Below are 6389 nucleotides of genomic sequence, written 5' to 3' on the forward strand. Positions count from 1 at the left end.
CGTGAGCATGCAGTTGTGCGGGCTGTAAATTCATTGTGTAAATCACTTCCAGCATTTCTAGTGGGTTAATGTAAGGTATGTAACTTTAATATCATCAATAAGGAGCAGGATCTGATGGGTTTGGTCTTTGGAACTAACAAATTAAAGACCAGCCATCTTCAGTTCCTTCAATTTGGAGTACATAAAAAGTCATCTGTAAACAACTGAAAAATAACAAGGAGAAGAGTAGCAGCTACCATGGATTCATCAGGTAGAAATTGCAATTAAATTTCTTTTTATGATAGGCTAACAAGACTCATAAATAAGCAAAAAGCAGTAGATATATCTGGACTTCAGTGAAATGTTTGTCTCGTGGTGTATTCACATAAACAAACTAGCTGAAACTCCTACAGGGTCAGTACAAAGCTGGTCTTGTAAATTTTCAGCACAAAAAGGTGGCTACAGGGGTCTATCTTAGTTTGTTCAATGTTTTCACTAACAAGGCAGATGATGGAAAATACACATATGAATTTTGCTGACAGTGCAAAACTGTGAAGGCTGCAGTTATAATGGAGGATGGGATCCAAATTCAAAACAGACTTGACAATCAGACTGGTGTTTTGAGGACTGAAACTCAATGCGGACCAGCTCAAAGTCAAACACTTAGGCACAAATGATCAGGTGCACAGATACAAGCGGAGGAGCAGCTGGTGAGCAGCTGGTTTTCCCAAAAGGGTCTGGGAAGTAGAATGGATCACAACACGCCTTCCATCACCCCTCATGCCCTGCCACTGCTTTCTGTGGCAGAAATAGCAGTTGCGTGGATATGGCTGGAATGGGTCTTTATCCTCATGTGTATCTGTGTGCCGTCGCCCTTCAGAGTAGAGACCACAACCAGAAGTCTAGAGCTTTTTCAGTCTCTTTATAGTTTACTCCACAGAGTTGGCAGGCAAGAAACATTTCTAAAAAGGGATCTAGGAAAAGCAGATACATTCTCCTACACCAATGTCAAAACGTTTAGTAAGCTGGTGCAATGCACAAGCGCCAAAATACGGAATATCCCCAAGACAGATGCAGCTGTGATCAGGAGAGGGGAGGCAGGAGGGGCTGCAATTTGGGTGGCAGCTCCCAGCACAATGACCTGGCACCCACAACCTGCAGCTGACCACTAAAGAAGACAAATAACATAAAAGCACTAATTTTTACATGGATTACATACCATACAGCGTGCTGCTTCTCAGACCACACTGTAACATAACAAAAGGGTCAATCCATAACTTGAGCGGGGGCCAAGCTAGCTGCAGTCACGTTAAACACAAATACAACTGAAATACTGTTTAACTACATGAAATTTATTTGCAAAGGTCTTGGATGATTGACTTGCTAAAGGTGGATGAAAACTTGGCTTGCCCAAACACTGCTGTGGACTATCCCACACTCATTACCATTCATCCAATATTCATTGAAAATAGTTGTAAAAGTGGATGTTGTTGTTGCAGAAGGAAGAGTTGAATTCCCCCGATCCGACCAGCAGAAGCGTGGTTGAGAGGGGGATGGATTAAATACTGGACTGATAGTTTGCATAGATAGGAAAAGTCACCGTGAGAAGGGTTTACAACTTGTACAGAGGGAATCCTCATGAATTTGTGTACAGAAGTGGTATTTTAGTAGTTATACAACTTAATGTCAAGTTTTAATGAGCAGATCCAACACCATGCATAAACAAAGCCTAAATGTGGTGAGTCCTTCACCGCTATGGTTACCCAGTGATATCTACGCCAACGGCTGCTGCTACCCGCGGGTCGGGACAGCCAGTCAAATCTGAAACACCGGGGGATCTTTTCCAGGTTAATTCCACGGTGTTACGTGACTATGTGCTTTATCAGTCAGAAAGCCAGCTGCCTCCTTGGTGGCTGTACTGCAGTGAGGGACAACTGGTGGAGTGTGATGCGATGTGATAGGAGTGGGTTTCGTTAAACGGAGAGTCTCTCTTGTTATCTTTCTGAAAAATGGTTGACAGACAGGCTTGCTGGTGTTGCCCCTCTCTGGAAAAAAAAATAAAAAATGCTCTGAAGCAAAAGGTTTTGAAAATATAATATACTTCAGTAAACATGCCTTTAACTCTCTAGGTATGAGTTCCAGCTAATCACAGCTGCTTTCCTTTGAGCCGCCAGCCTGCTTGTAGGGAAGGCATGGAGAGCAGGCCAGCAAAAACGTGAATTATTTATGTTCCTGCTGAAAGCCCGAGCCTTGTCACTACAGCCTTGCTTGATTGAATGGATCTGCAGAGACAGTTTCTGTAGCAACCCAGAACCTTGCCCAGCAAAATGTCACCCAGTCACAGGTCAGAACAGTAATAAATATCTGCCTGGGTAGCTGAAGATGACACAGAAGTGCCAGAGTAAAATATATCTGGGGTTTGAGTCCTTCAATCTCCCAAGACCCACCAAAATGTCATTTCAGAAGGTGAGTTGGTGGCATGTCAACTCGGGTACCGGTAACAATCTAGCTGTGGCAACACGGGGTTTTGAAAGATTACACAAGCCTTTGTGGGAACTCAGCAAGTCTAGCACCAGGAACACAAGCTGCTGCGGTCAGGCTCTTACTGGCAGCTCAGCTAGTTAGAGTCAGTGTAAATAAAGATGTGATGCCCAAAAGCCTACTGCAACATCTTTGGGTGTTAGATCCACATACCAAATACTGGGTTTGATAATACCATCCAAAATATTTCAGAGATCTGGTTTTTATGCCATGGTATTTAGTGCAGATTGACAAAGGCAGGAATACGTGTATTCAACAGTTTCTTCCCTATCTATCCTTAGCCTTTGATCCTGGCTTGTTGCTGTTTGTAGTCTGTCTCTCTTCTTGTAAAGATGAACCCATCACAATGAAAATGTTACGGAAATTATAAGCTGTCAGGACTATCTTACAAAGCTTTGAAGGGCTATATAGGTTAGTACATTTGTCTAGACAAATGTATTTTTCAGTATGTCAGTATTTGAATTTTTCCTAATTATCAACCTATCAAATGATCTTTTACTACATATATTCAGCTTGTCTTAAGAATTTCTGAGGCTGTGAAACCCAAACCACATGTGAAAAGTTACAATGTGCAGAATTTCATAAATACAGAAATGTTAGTAGATGGTTCCTTCATCATGCATCTCCAATTCAGCCCTATTTGCCACCAGACACTGGAAGAGTAAACAAATTTTTTGTGCTTTCCTGGGTCTGTAATTCCAGTGTTTCCTACATTTCGACCTTATGAACAAAACCAGGCTCTCCGCTTTTGGAGTAACCTAGGTGCTTAGCTCTAAACAGGAGATAATCCAGTTATAAAAAGCTTATGGTTCTTTGGCCAGAGGTCACCAAGGTACAACTCTAAATGTGAATAAAAGTGAGGGAAGCTGCGTGAGACCTGTGTAACCCGGGCAAGGAGTAATCTGACTGGCAGACAACGGAGGCCTGTTTTATATTTAAAAGTTTTGCTGATTTAGCAATACCAGGACTATAACAACATTCCCCAAACAATACAGCTTTGCTGGCGATACCTGCAGATGTAGTTTCAATTCAGTTCTGATACAAGCAATACATAGTTATTAAAACAATTTAAATTGGATCCCGACTCTAGGAGGGTTCACCTGCTCTTCTACTATAGCTACATTGGCAAACTTTCTAGTTGAGGCTGTTCTACAAATCAGCTACTGAAGAGTGCGAGGCTGATGACAGCAGAGCTGCTTTGGAGGCTTGATGGGAGTGTAAAGCTTTTCGCCCTTTGGGAGGAACCACAGAGAAACACTGTCTGCTTCCTTAAGTGAATCTCGGCTGGAGAACAAAGGACTTCAGCACATATACAGAGGGGTAATTTACATCTCATTAAACCAATATTTAAAAATCTACACTGTGTTTCTTTCTTTAGTGTCTGTTTTTCTTTTCCAAACGTGTCAACAAGGATGCATTTTCAATTAATTTTTTTACTTTTCCAGAATGAAAAGCAGCAACAACATTTCTGGGTGCCTAGAGATCCCTTTTTTCCTATCCTTGTCTAGCTAGAAAACAGTTTAAAGGAACTTTATTAAACTTCCCAAGAAAATTCAGCTCAAGCATAGACACAGTGTAAGTATTTTCAAGTACAACTACAGATGTTTTGGAATGTAATAAATTCTTAAAGACTTCTTACCTTGGTATATTTTCCTCATGTAGTACTATAATTTCACAACTATCCAGCAAAACTTCTTTAATTACCAGTTGCTAGTGATTCTCAAGTCAAGTGTGCTACGTGTAGGTCTAGTGTAGAGGCTTTTTAGTGGGTTTTATACCAGCAAAACCCCTGGCTGCATCTATAAAAAAAAAACAAACCCAAACTTTAACCAACAGCTATGTCAACTAGGATAAGAAGTGGTGGGACATAGCTGTACCAGAAACTAACATTTCTAACTAATGATTTCAGCAAAGCTATGCTTTTGATTGGAGGTGGTTTCAAGAACACATGTATGAAGCGTGCTTTTGCAGGCATAGATAAATCCACACCCTGTACAACACACTTCCTATAATATTAAACACCTTTTCATTAGAGAGCCCAAGACTCAACAGGCATTTCTGTGCCACTCTTAACGAGCTGTTTCAATAATTTCTTAGAGCACAGAGTGTTCCCACAACTCATCAGCGTGGGGACCTCCCAGGCAACTTCTCACTAACAGCCTGTAGACCTCGCTGAGGTACTACTGGCTTCATAGGAAGACCAGTAAAGACAAACCAGTAATATACACTAAAATACCGGATCTGTTCAGGTGCGTAGGGCGTACTCGGTCTCAGGGAGCTGGGCGTGTTCTGGAGGGTAGCAAACTGCTTCGCCAGGCATCGGGCTCCATCCTATGCTGATTAGTAAAGAGCAAATCTGGTTTTGAGGGTGCCCTTGGAACATATGACATCCTCATCGAGGCAGTTTTGCTCGTATTATTTGTTTTCCTCCTGTAATTAGTATGAACGAGCATTCTAACTTACAAATATAGTCATTTGAGGAGGAGCTGCATTCCCCCCACCGCCACCATTTTTCCCCTAGGAGCAGAACAACTTGTACTGTTTTGCCAAATAAACTGGGTTTACATTATGGCTTGATTCCAGGTACATAATTAATATTCTTCATGGACAGTGTGCCTTCAAATAGCTGGCTAATACACCGAGAAAAAGCCTTCCAGTCCCAGCTTCGGTTGGCTGGAGACAGAAACTTTAGTTTCATTTTCTTATCTTGTGGTGACACACTGTAAAGGCGAAGTGGTGTGTACAAAGTACGGCATTTCGAGGCTTACAGGAACAAACGCGAACATACAATTCAACAGGCAAATAAAAGATGCTGTTGCGTTTCCTGTCCCCTCTTCCCTTTTTTGAAAGTCACATTTTTCAAAGAAAGGAGATAGAAATAGGAACATAGAAACTAAAATAAATTTTTATCCAGATAAAATGGCAAACAGCAGGTTTCACCAGAAACTTGCCAGGTCTCCATTTTTGCTATCTTTCTGCTATATTTGCAGAATATATATATATTTGTGTGTGTATATATATATAATTTTTATAGATATAATCTGCATTTTAAAAACGATCTCACAGAATGTGTTTTTCAAAGTGTATTTTAATGAAGCATTCACCCATGGCCTACTTTCAAATGCGAACAGTTCTCCGCAGTTAATAAGTAATATGCAGCAGGGGGAAGGAATGGCTATACCTTAAAATGCTTTGCAAGCAAGTTAACTTCCAGGAGGTACCTTTGGGCAAATCTCATGACCAAGAGCAGGTTTTGTTACTTTTGACTATACTACCTGTCTCCTACTAATGTAATGAAAAGGAGAAACGCTGCTCCTGGCTCTATTTAGATCTAAAACTGCTGGTGTGAGGGGTGACCAGATAAAAGGTACAAGACAGATGGGCGTCAGAGAAGCAGGGAGGCCAGGGTCATTTGCTTACACAAATGAATTCCCATCAGGTTGGGAAAATCCTGTGTCCTGGATCAAGTGGCACCAAGCAATGTGCTGGCACCCCCGGGTCACCCCAGCCACCCCGGAAGGGGACAAGGCCGCGTTTCGCTGACAGGCCTACGTGAGCGCCGCGGCCTGCACTGGTACGACTCGCTTCGCTAGAGCGATGGTTTCTCTGGTACGGGATTGTCGGCAGACGCTGCTCCCCGCTCTGCCGGTGCCAAAGGGCCGTTTCCCGGGGCGGGGGGGGTTGGGCCTGTGTGGGGCAGCAGGGCCGCAGCTCGCAGCCGCCCAGCAGCGGCCGTCACCAGGCCCCGGGCGGGCCCGGGGCCGGCGGGCAACGGCGTTGCCGAGCCAACGGCTGACCCAATAGCGGGCGGGGGGTGGGGCCGCCCGGTCACAATTGAGGGCTGGGCCGAAAGGCGGGATCGCTTAGGG

The 6389-nt window shown here is 43.2% G+C and overlaps 1 long non-coding RNA gene across 1 annotated transcript; it reads right to left on the bottom strand.

The window, feature by feature from the left end:
• Positions 1 to 597: 597 nt before the first annotated feature.
• On the bottom strand, positions 598 to 6272 carry LOC129212227 (uncharacterized). Its single transcript, XR_008579121.1, has 4 exons — positions 5941 to 6272; positions 4757 to 4950; positions 4160 to 4319; positions 598 to 2024 (listed from the first exon to the last, which is right to left on the bottom strand). It is a non-coding gene; the product is annotated as an uncharacterized LOC129212227 (long non-coding RNA).
• Between the last annotated feature and the right edge of the window lie 117 nt (positions 6273 to 6389).

This window comes from Grus americana, chromosome 1 (genome assembly GCF_028858705.1).
Source record: "Grus americana isolate bGruAme1 chromosome 1, bGruAme1.mat, whole genome shotgun sequence".
Lineage (NCBI taxonomy): Eukaryota > Metazoa > Chordata > Aves > Gruiformes > Gruidae > Grus > Grus americana.